The sequence below is a fragment of the Bombus affinis genome, chromosome 1, assembly GCF_024516045.1.
Source record: "Bombus affinis isolate iyBomAffi1 chromosome 1, iyBomAffi1.2, whole genome shotgun sequence".
Taxonomy (NCBI): Eukaryota; Metazoa; Arthropoda; class Insecta; order Hymenoptera; family Apidae; genus Bombus; species Bombus affinis.
Window position 1 is genome coordinate 7,091,337 of NC_066344.1, and position 12,555 is coordinate 7,103,891.

Here is a 12,555-nt window from a genome sequence, read left to right on the forward strand (position 1 = left end):
ACGCCGGCAATTTACAATTGCGGTGTCTCAATGTTTCTCCGTATGTTTTCGCGGTGATACTCGTGACTAATTAGTTCGAAAATCATTGAGAGCATTTCAAAGTTCAAATCGAGCTGTTCGGAATTCGTATCGATTAACTCCATAAATTGGGAAACAAGGGAAATTGAATCTAGTGTTACAATTTCTCAAGAATTTATGCCATTTTCTTCTAATAAATAAACTTATGGAAGCAAATAATCCGTTTCTTCGAAAAGGCAATATTAATCACGTATCTAGATAAAAACTGGAATTAATTAGTCTGGCTTCCGAGAAACCCAATTAATTCAAGCATAAATTGGAAAAATATTAAATTCTTTCAACAATAGTTGATCTTAAAATTCGTTAAAAAAATCTCTGATAAAAGTTATGAGTGTGGAAAAAATCAAATTAATTCAATCGTGAATTTATAACGAACAGACAATCTAAAAATTCACGACAGGTATGAAGAAAATCATGAAAAATATCCGATACTCTCTAACTACGGATATTGGAAATAAAAATAGTAGCAGAGAATATATTACGCAAAAAATTCCAAATTGACCAAGAACCGTAAAATAGAAGCATCGATAGGACGATGGGAAAGTTAGGAAGTTGTATGAAAGTTTCGTCTCGCGGATGGAAACGGTCAGAAGACAGGCCGGTTGGCCCGTGTTGAAGCTACTTCCGATCCCATGGACGATAATCGCGGGCAGGCTCTTACGTTCGATCGCGTTAGATGGCCGGGTAATTGCGGGATACATTCTATTTTACAATCTCCTCGGTAACTCCCACTTAGCGTCCGTTCGCTCGTTCTCGCCCGGTCCTCTGGTAATTGCGCATATTCACCGGTTGCTCGGCAACCTTCGGAGCACGGCGCGGCGTCGGCTCAACCGGCATCCCGGGACCATTGCGCCAGCTACGCGGATACGCGCCTCCTCCGGGGCCGGAACCTCAATTCGACCGGCCATCCATGAGCTAAAATTTTATAAAATTAATCGACGATAAAAATCTTTCGGAAATCAAACTGATTAACTACATCTTTTGCCTTTAGCCAATGTTGCTTGATTTACATTTAAATGCGATCTTATCTAGCATCGAATTTAACGATATGATAACGAGTGACCTATTTTGTGTTAATCGAAGACACGATAACTCTGAGAAATTAAACTGATCAATTGCACTTTTTTCTTTATCTGGGTATATCGGTCAGTGGTGAAATTATAGGATAATAAATAATTAAGTATTTTTATAAATTTATATGCTGCAACGATGTGAAACAGAGAATCATAAATTTCAAGGTGAATTTTAAGAAGTATATATTTTATTTGTTAGAAGTTATTTTTAACAAATTTTCTCTAGAAATATAGTTTTAAAGTTTTAAAGTTAATTAGTGGTTTCTGAGAGGTTTATATTCGTTTCGTTCGAAGTCGTTGTGGAATTTATCATTGGTTCGTACTACTTGAAGATTTTTGGGTAGAAAACCGTAGGAGGTTTGTCATACTTGGAATACTCTTTTCAAGAGTATGAGTATACGTGGGTTTCGATGAAAGGTTTACTGTGAACCTAAGGACCTATATAAGAGTTCGATATTGATATCGAGTATTTTCTTAAGGTCTTAAGCACTATATTGAAGTTTAATATACTCTCGATATCTGATTTATGGTGATGGTTATGGAAATATTTAGTTTACTGAATTTACGCAAATATAGGACTTTTAATGTATTTCTTACATCTAAGGATAGATAACATTATTTGTCACAAACATCAATTTCTTGCAATAGAATCTACGATTAAATGAATCTGAATCTAGACAAACGAGATCTTTTACAATTCTGTTTGATAATTTGATCTCCAAATTCTTAGTAACATCTTTGTGAAAAATCCAGGAAGATCAATTTATCAAGTTTGCAATAATCCTTAAGACGATTGGAAGACTACTTAAAAGTAGCTAAACACCCAATCTTGAAGCCACTACGACTTTACGAATATATATCATAGAATTAATCTTATATCGCGAGATCGGTTGAATGGTTACCGGCAACGGATGGGGAACATAGAGCCGCCGTTGCTGAAACTGCTGATCGATTAAAGCGGCCCGACTGATTCACTGGCTTACGAACTGATCACGAGCAGAAGCGGCGCGAGTAGGTCTTCATAAATCAAAGGATTACCCGGGGATTACTTGGAGAATGAAATACGTTCGTGGCGGAGTCGCGATCGTGAATTCTGGATCGTTTGTTGAACCAGAGTTATCCGACAATCGTGGAATCCTTTTATTCCTCCTTTTCTTCGTTTTCTTCGACGACGAAAAGAAGAATCCTTGGCTGGTACCCGCGACACGTTCACGAACCACGGTGATCCAGTGAAATTGCTTATGTAAGTAGAGAAACGGCCAATAATTTTCCGCTCGTTTTAGACGCCCCCGTGCCACCGTGCATTCTCCTACTACCACCATAGAGAATGGACTCCTTGGAAATCGGCGCACGTTTACGCGCACCTTTACGTGGATACCGGTCCTTTTCTACGTGATTTAATCTGCATGGTAAAAATGCAATGGCTCGGCGGAGATGCCTGGACAGGTGTATGAATAAGGCAATGCCTGTTTCTATGGGAACTCTGGTCTATTTGCGTGCTGTTAAATAGCGGAGAAACGTGAAAATTGTTGGAACGGTAGAAATTTTTCGCGCGTGGTTCTTCGTGGTATTTTTGGCTTGATTGAACGAGTGCAATTATTTTGCTTGCTGGTGTGTGAATTAATGAGATAGCGAACTTAGGTTCATGCAGGAATGGAAGATTCCGAGGTGAAGTACTTTCCAGGCAAAATATCCAGACACTTGTCATAGAAAATATTTATGAATATATTATGTGCGTTATACCAACTTTTTAGAAATATCGTGCACTTTAACGAGGACAGTAATGAGACGTGACTGTCGTGATTATTGCACAATTTGAAATCAATCTGGGAATGTATATATCGAATGGGAGATCGGAGCGCCAGGTTAAGTGGAATATATACAATCATGGCCAGACGCACGGAGCAGTAGAATGGGACGGGTTTTACAGCGCAACGTAATTTGCTGAAATTCTTCTCTTGTATTGATTGGATGTAGAATCCTATCTTTTTCGAAGTTTAAATCTGACGTACTGGTGCTGCCTACAAACATTTGATTTATTTATTTGATAATTTCGTTTTATCATCTAAAAATGAATATAACAACGTCAGGAGTGTATGAACCATGTTCAGACCCATTTTATCAAGATCTTTTTGCTATTTTAATAAGTACTAAAATTTGCCACTAATTTCCCGACTCACCCTGTATACAGACAACACAGCAAATTCTCAAATAAAAGAAATCAGGGGACAAACGCAGAAGTTGTAAAAAAGGATGGAAGCAATAAAAATTTGCAAATAAAACCAATTTAAAGTGCGCAGGTCGCTCGATGTACAATACTATTGTCTTAATTCTTTCACCACTAAGCCGATATTATTTTTGTTCTTCCCATTTGTGAATCGATTCCACTTTGGACAAATGCGGTTGGTATATCGATTCCAGGAGAAACAAGGGACGTTGGATCGGTTATGGACGCGCAGCTTCACGACGAGGCGGATCAGAATCGATAATTGAACCGTCGAATCAAGAGAATCGTGTTGTGAATGGCCGATGAGGTGGTGCATCGCGCCGGCCCCGAGGATAATGGAACGATATCGTGGGATCTGCGTATTCGGTGACTGCCATTCGGATATCCAGCGAACGTACGGAGATTACGACCGCCGTTGGTTTCTGTGCCATTTGTCTTACGTACGTCATCCGGCACCCTAGCTCCGGAGACTACAATTTCGCGCTATAAATTATTTCGCTTAATGCGTCGCGATGCCGGCCTGCGTTAATGCACGGCGTCGTGCGATTCGTGTCATGGAATTGGCTTGGTAATTTTACAGGATCGTGGCTTGCATCTCGACGCCTGTTCAGGATCGAGTATTGCATTCGAATTATTACGTTACTGCATAACAAATGCCGTTTCGAGTTAAATGATATCGATACATGTAACTAGTTGTAAAATAAATATGTTTTCTTCCATTCATTCTTTTCCTGTCTCCTCTTCCTTCTCTTCTTCCTATTTTTTCACTCTTTGTTTTCTCCCATTTCTCCTTTTCTTTTCCTTTCTTTTCGTTTCACTGCGCCTCTTCTTTGTGTGGATTCCTTTCCTTATTTTCCATCGTTCCTTCCTTCATATCCATTCCTCTCTTTTCTTCTCTCCCTTTCACATTTGACCCTCTTGCCCTTACAAGTCGCAATTCACAATTTGAGCATCCCACGCATCTATATACATATAATAAAACAGTAGATGGTCGTATCTGTACATTGAATAAAATAAATAAAACATTCATTCAGGAATAGCTCATAAGCTATGGAGTTCATAAAACTAATTTTTGGAATTTTTATCTGTCTGTTTACTCACATTATGTAAAAACTGTCGAGAGAGTTTTGGTTGCGTTTTCTATGTCGTATAACCTAGTGTCTGGGAAAGAAGATAGGGCATCTCTCATCTCGATTTGTATTCTAAAAGCTGAGAAATAACTTGGCATTTGAGTTGCATGCGCTTCCATGTTTGCTAGAAGTTAAGCAACGATGGTTATTATTTACGTCGTGTTTCTTCTGAAATCGAGCAGTTCTATAATTGAATATTTTTTACCTGTTACATTTCGTTCACAAAAAATTCATCTGCTGAAAATTTTCCGTATATTAGTAGTATTAGCACGAACGAAGTAACAGGTAAAAGCTGATTTTTCAATAATTCCATGTAACTTCCAACAACCATTTACATACATAAAAATAAAATATCCAATTCTGCAATAACTCATTAAACCAGTGTATCAAAATTTCAAGACTCTCCTCGTTTCGATACACCAAAATTGCACGATATCTATTCGAATGTTTCCCGAGTGAGACTGTCGCATCCCCGCACGTGGCATCCTCGTTAGCCGTTCGGCTGACATTTCTATCTCATCGATACAGGAACGGGTAATGTTGCTGACACCGTAGTTACCGCAGCAACACGTCGAATTAATAGAGAAAGGGGAACAGAGACGGGAATTCGCAAGAGTGACAAAGAGGAGAGAACACGAAGAGAGAAAGACAGAAAGGTTCGTCGTTCTCGTTCGAGGCTGTAAAGTGCCTACGTTATCGCGGTGCTCGAGCTCCGGTGCACGAGGGGATGATTCATCCCGTGCCGCGGAACTTCGCTGAATCAGGAATGACTTCGCATACATTAAATACATTGTAGAAAAGCCTATGCGGATACATGTGTCGCCGCTAACGAAGGACGTAAGCCAGCCCCTGATTAGTTCGTTAGGTCACTTTGCTTTGCTCTTTGTTATCTAATATTTTTGCTCATTCAATTTGATACCAGCAATCAAGAACTTCGTGCGCAGAATTTTTACCTTTATTCTCATGTAACATCTTTTTTTTACAAAAATGTTTTGCATTTCAAAAGATATAAATATATAGAAAAAGGGACGATGATGTCCGACGAATGCATATTTTCATAAATACCGAGATTGTAGAGAAACGAGCCTCTCAAAAGCCAAGCGGAGCAACTCCACTTTTTATCAATTCTTTAATTTCATTGCATAAGTACACGATTATCGTCCATTCATCGAGGGACAAGCGATTTACTTCCACAACTTTATTTCAAATTAAACGATTAATTAAATTATCTAAAATTATTTGAACAACGATGAATTCCAATGTAGGTTTAAAAATCAATATTTGTAACATCACCGCCCTTCCGTACCTTTCAATTTATGGAGTTGATCAATATCCCCTCCACGAAACGCGTCAACCTTGTCTGTTAACATTTTTATATTAATAATATTTCCAATTATCACCTACCCTATATAATGACCTATACGCTTATATTGGGTTGGCAACTATGTAATTGCGGATTTTTTCATTAGATGGTAATACTTCGTACGTTATTACCAATATGTTATTAAAATATTCCTACTCTTCTATTATAACGTAAGTTTCCTCGTTCAATTATCGATCGTGATTACTTTCTAGAAGTTCTTGTTTAGGCACGTTTCACCATTACCACAATTAAATTTGCGTCAATTATAATTTGTTTCTGTATATATACAGAAATATATATGTATATATATATATATACATACGTATATGGAGAGAGAAATTCCGTTTCAGTTCTTGGAGAGCTTACGTTACCATGGCGCTCGAGTGGCGTCGTGTATAGGGGATAATTTACCCGGCAACTGTGAGTGTGTGTATCGTCACAGAGACACTGGGAACGCTGTTCTATCACCCTCGCTGTTCTCCGGCTCGTTTTACGATGCCGTACGTTCTTATACCTCTACGTAGACAAATCGCGCGACAAAATAAAGAATAACGTGAGCCGTCGTATTCTTTTTACCGTATAAAATGGAAATCCTGTTGAAACCACGAAATAATACCGTATTCTCCTTCAAGTAATCACAGGATACGATATAGTGATATATCGAACGTTTTATGGCATTCTTTTCTGATCACGTAGCTGCTACGTTTTTCTTTATTCACGAGTACCGCTGCAATTTTCTAAACTTCTCCAATATCGTGTGTTTTTTATCTCACATTAGGATATGAAAAATATAGGGCTGAGTTTCTCCGTGCACTTTATCAATTGCTCTTTTATCAATGTATATCGTATAAATATTTTATTAACTGCTTTCTTCTTATCGCTCGGTATTATACGAGTGGAATCTAATACGCACAATATTATCTCAATCCCATTTGCTACCGATAAAATACGGAAAAGGGGGAAAAGTTACGAGCTAAATAAATTTACGAATAAAGCATTTCTCTTTTCAAAACAGAAGTTCCTAGTTTCAAAAAGTTCTATCGTTAAAAATGTGCTAAAGCTATCGATCGATCATATACAAAAATTGTGGAATCAGAAAGCACGTTAAGAGGACCACTTTCAAAAACAGAAGCTCAACATTCATCCATTCTGCTTTCCAAAAATATATGATAATAAAACGCGTGTAAATTTTATCGAGACCACTATCCATGTAACTAACGAAGATTGATATTTATTAAAAACACACGTACTATATTGTTTGGAATTCATGCGTCAATAGGAGCGAACGTAAAACTAGGAACATTTTACGGACGATACCGTTATCTCGGCGAGCCAACAAACAACCCTCTTTTCGACTGGAACAAGCTGTCGAAACGACAGAGTTCGGTACCACGAATCTCACAAGTGTCACGTATAAATTTCGTTAGCCCGATATCTCTTCAGTGTCTCCGTTCTTTCGTCTCGTTACACGAACTTATTGCGGTTGACGAAAGTTCGCGAAAATTCAGAAACTTACCATAGAATATTTTTTTACGAACATATTATGTGTTTTCTTACGAAACTTTTTGGAAACTACGATACATAGCGAGACCATCTATAGCACTAATCTTATGTTTAAATTTATTCATGAGATACGCTAAATTTTTTACTAAATATCGGTTTACGATAAATGTCTTGTATCTCCTACATATACTCTCAGATTGATTCCAAATTTTACTATCATAATCACGATAGTTGCTGTGTCTCAGTTACGGTGCTAATAAGATTTCAAATATTATATATATCTAAAAATATTCTGAGAATGTTCGAATACTTTCGCGAGTCACTGTATATATTTCTGCTCGTAGAAAGTCTCTACCCTTTCTTTATAAATACGACGTCACGGTTACGGGTTAACCTGTACGGACAACCCTTTCGTTGTACGCCACGAAGTATTTACGTTATCGTGAAGGGGTTGAGGCAGCGTGAAAGCGGCAGCAAGGGTCCTGGAACGTGGCAGACGACGACCGTCCTCTAAGATTAGCATAGTCGATATAAAGTAACCATGAAAGACGTTCAGAGGCGAATCTACCGCAGTTTTTCTTTGTTTCTTCGGTAGAATTTGTGTGCTAGCTCTTATGTAGGACGTGAGATTGATTACTGAGAGGTTTAAAGGGATTCGATAAAGACAAAGTTTTGTCTCAAGTTCAAATAAAATTCGATCGCTTTACCTTCTAATCTGTTTCATTTTTAAACGTCGATGTCGTATAATACCTGGCACAGGTGTGTTGATCCACTGGCTATTCAGCGTTACAATTCTCTAAAAATAAAACGATAGGTATTAAGTTTGTTACAAAGAGTTATTTTCTCGCATTATTCTAATAATAATACTCTAATACAAAAATTATTTATCGGAAAATTTGTCCTTCGCCGAGTTTCCACAGGAAATTAAAAAGAACTTTTTGTTACGATCGTACGAGCATACAACGTTCCATTCGCGTCGATGAATTCACCAAAATCTTCCGCCTATCTCCCTCCCTAGAAAATTCAAAGCGTCTAAATTAGAAGATAAACAAATTCCGTAAAGACAATAAAAAGCCTGTTCGTCCCAATAACACTCTTGTCAAACTAAAGTTTCGACAGCTTTCGAAACGAAAGTTCCCCAGCGACAGCTCGATTCCTGGCCACGGCGTTCCTCCAGTGGCGTCGAGAAACTCGCCAAGATCATCAAGTGTATCATCCTCGCGGAAATTCGAGGCGGCTACTTATCGTTTGCTCGGTGTAATCACGGTGGCACGGCGATAAAGAAGAGATAAAGAATAGTCGCGGAGAACACTCGAGTAAATTGCACGGTCGTTTGACCAATCATCAGATTGCATCTTGATATGAAGAGGATACAAATGGATTCGCATGGACGAGGTCGCTCGCACACCAGCGGCCATCGACGAACCGCAGAACCGCAAAGGCGCGTTTTATGCCACGAGCTCGATTGTATCGCGGCATGATTCACCCTGGAACTGCAGCAGGGTGCAGCACGAGCACCCTTCTTCCTCGATTAGATCTCTGGATATATCCTTGGCCGTACAGCGCCCAGTGCTGCCCCCGATTTAACTCCGCTGGATTTTCGTTTCATGGAGGAAACTGCGAGTGGAAAGGGTGACGACGAGCCGAGGATATCCCAAGAATTGGATACGTTCCTATTTTCTCTCCTCGTCTCTTCGCTGGTATTTCTGTCTGCTGCTGGAAAAGATATATTTAACCTTTTTAGTTTTTACGGGAATAGCTGAACGTGGTTGAAAAAGTAGTTATTTCCTTGGGAATTATATTGTTGGTATCGTTATTGTTATTTGCACTGTGTTATGCTATCCTTTATTTAATAGGTACACAAAGTTTTTGGTATATTTGATAAAGTAAGGTATTCTTGATTTTTGTATTCATAAATGGTATATTTATATGTTTTTGTCTCTACGAAAATTAAATTACGGATAAGAGTTATAAATACGGAGACTTGTATATTTTTTATATTACTTTTTATATTTTTGTAATTATTGCTTCTTGTGCGATAGGTTAAAGTATAATATCGTTTCTATCTTCTAATCAATGTTTTGTATATATTGTTGTTCGTATTTATTAAAACAGTTTCTGTCCTTTGTACTTGTTTTTATACAAAGTCTTGAAAATTTTTTCAAGGAATGTATTTATACGAAGTTTTGAGAATTTTTCCAAAACGCTTCGACTATCCTCAGCTTCCTGAGCTTTCTGATTCGTCAGAAAAGATCTTCCAGTGCTACAATGACGAACCAATATTATTTCCAACGATTATCACCGTTAAATTTCCAGACAAAACACTCGTTTGAGGAAAGTATCCCGTTCGAACAGCTCAACTCCTTCCGTTTCAGCACCCTTTAGAAAAACACAATCTCGCGAAGTCTCCCCCTCTCGAGGCGTCCTCGAAAAAAGGAATAAAAGAGAAGAGCCAAACCCCTTCCAAGCCCGCTTCAACTCGTTTTAATAAAATCTCCTTTCTGCGGGGTGCATTCGATTAAAACCAAACGCAGAAAGAAAAAAGCGGCAAAAAGGAGGAAGACCAATAAAGAGGACAGGAAGAAAACGAACGAACCATCAAGAGAAAGAGGAGGGTAGAGAAAATCCTCTCTTCAGGGTGACACGCTAAGCTTACTTAGCCCCACTCGACCACTTGCCAGCTACGATTCTGCTCGAATCGCGCTGTGTTCCTTCCACGACGACGAGTGCTCCCTGCAAGATTTCGAGAGGACACCATTACCATTGAATCAGTTTTTATTAGGCTAGAGCCTTGTTTAAATTATTTGAACGGATAGTAAATTTAACGGTTTGACGATGTGACAAAATAGAAAATTTAGAAGAATTTAGAATAAGAGAAAGGTACGAATTTCTGTTTTTTTCACAGGGAATAAACATTAAAAATAAATATTAATAACTGTGTTACGTAACATTGGCATTTAAAACGTGAAATTTGTGGTGTTACGTTTGAAGATTTGCCGATGTCTGTTTAGGGCTACATTGTAAAATGATTCAAGAATATACGTATTATCTTCTTTGGCGTGTTATTATTTATCTTGAAATAGTTACGTTGAAATTTATTTGACTAGGAAAGTTAGCTTTTTTTCTAAAAAACTGGAAGAATCTTTTACTTTAGTTCTTAATTAAATAGATGTTTTCTGAAATACAATGTAAATAAATTACTCCTTATAAATTGCAAAAAATAAAGTTCTTAAAATAAGAAAAATACCATAGATTAATTAAAATGATCTGTTATTTCGATCTGTTATTTTTTTTTATCTCTATCTTAAATAAAACTTGTTTAGATTTGTTTTCTAGTCAGCGAAGGGAGTTGGTGGGTTCGAGGGGTAGGGAAACAAGAAATCGTGGGTTGCTGTTGCCTGGAGCAGAGGAACGAGCCTTTCAGCACGGGCCATCTCGTACCCTCTCTCAATTTCGTCCTTCCTCCGCTATTCGAAGGTTTGGGGATAGAAACAGAGGGGTTGTGGAGCACACAGAGGGTGGACATATTCGACGAACGTTGTACACGGTGAAAATATCGGTGCGACGCAGGAATTTACTGCCTCTCGTCCAGGAATTTCGTGCATCGCTCGTCGTACAACCCCGTATCTTTCGTTTTTCAACCCCCAAACTTTCCTGTCCTGGCCCTTGCTAGCAAACTATTTCCGTTGCACGGGAATCGCCGGTATTTAATCTCGAAGGAAATCTTCCGTTTCAATTTACTCGTCCAAGCAGGAAGTGGCACGACGTCTGAGTCAGAGGGATGATAAATAGGCTCGTCCCGAAGATCATCCACCCTTATGTGAATATATTCCCTGGAATATACTTCAGGCTTCGTTTGGGACACATCGAGAAAATATGTAGAATGTGTTTCACTAACCCTCTTTATTTTAGTTACACACAAGATCTGCGTTTTTGATTCGAAAAATTTTGCCTATTACGAGTTTGTGTCAGCGAAGCTTATGTTAGCGTTGAAATTAAATTTTGTTAGAATTAAAACCTGTCTCTGTCGAATTTAATTCGTATCACGGGTATAGCTCGATATTATAATGAAAGAGATAAAAGCAGTAAGGTACATTCATCATCGTTAAGATTAATAATAGTAAATTGTATATAATTTGTTCATATCTCGCGTCAGTAAATACCTGACATTGACTTAAGCAGCTACTGAAAAAGATCGCAAGGTAAAAGGTGAAGGATGAACGTTCCTCTGACCCGTAGAGAACAGTTGGTTCGGTTAAAACGAGTGGCAATTGTGCTCGTGCTTTATCGAAAATTTAATTCCACTGCTGTTCCATGGACGGAAGAGGAAATTAAGGAGATTTAATGAGAACCGTTTCTCGCTTGCTCGCGCAACGAAATGAAATTGTTTTTCCTGAGCGCCGTGCGTATCTGTCCTGCAACGGGGAAATTCTGCCGTAATAAACGTTCCGCGTATTCATCGATTTTTCTAGGAAGGCAGACGAACGGTCGACCGTTCAAAATGTTATATCGCGTTGCTTCGTGTTTCTTGCGATATTTTTGCGTTACAAATTGTCGATGTAAAAGTTTATAATTCGATGCAATGTTAATCCTTAATCCCTTTATCGATTATCAACAGATATCAATTATTAATCAACTACCAACAGATACAAATTAACTCATCCGATTATCAACAGAAGCTAATTAACTCACGCGACTATCCAGTTTCCAGAATTTTCCACTCGTATTAATCACCAAACTTGTACCCAAGAAAAATCCAAAAATTCAAAACACGCTTTAAATATGTTTAATGGCGGTATGCAAATAAGAAACAGCGCCAAAGATAAAGGTAATAAAACATGTGCTGATTTCATCGAGAGTGGCTGGCTCCTGGGAATGCGGAATAACGCGAGGCACGCGGTTAGCGCAATACCAACATGATATCAAGAGCGTTATAAGAATATATTAATATTGCATGGCTGGCTCCATAAAGGTCCGGCTATTAGAGGCCAAATTTTCCGTTTATAGTTGGCAGGATTCGCGTGACACCGCGATAACAATGAAGTAAATGAGAGGGAGCATAAGCGTAATACGATGCTACTCCCCAGCACCGACAACGTGCCACGTTATGATACTTATTATTACTGTTGTCGTATTCGCGCCGCACCGCGGTTAATGATTATGAGAAATCGTTATTAATTA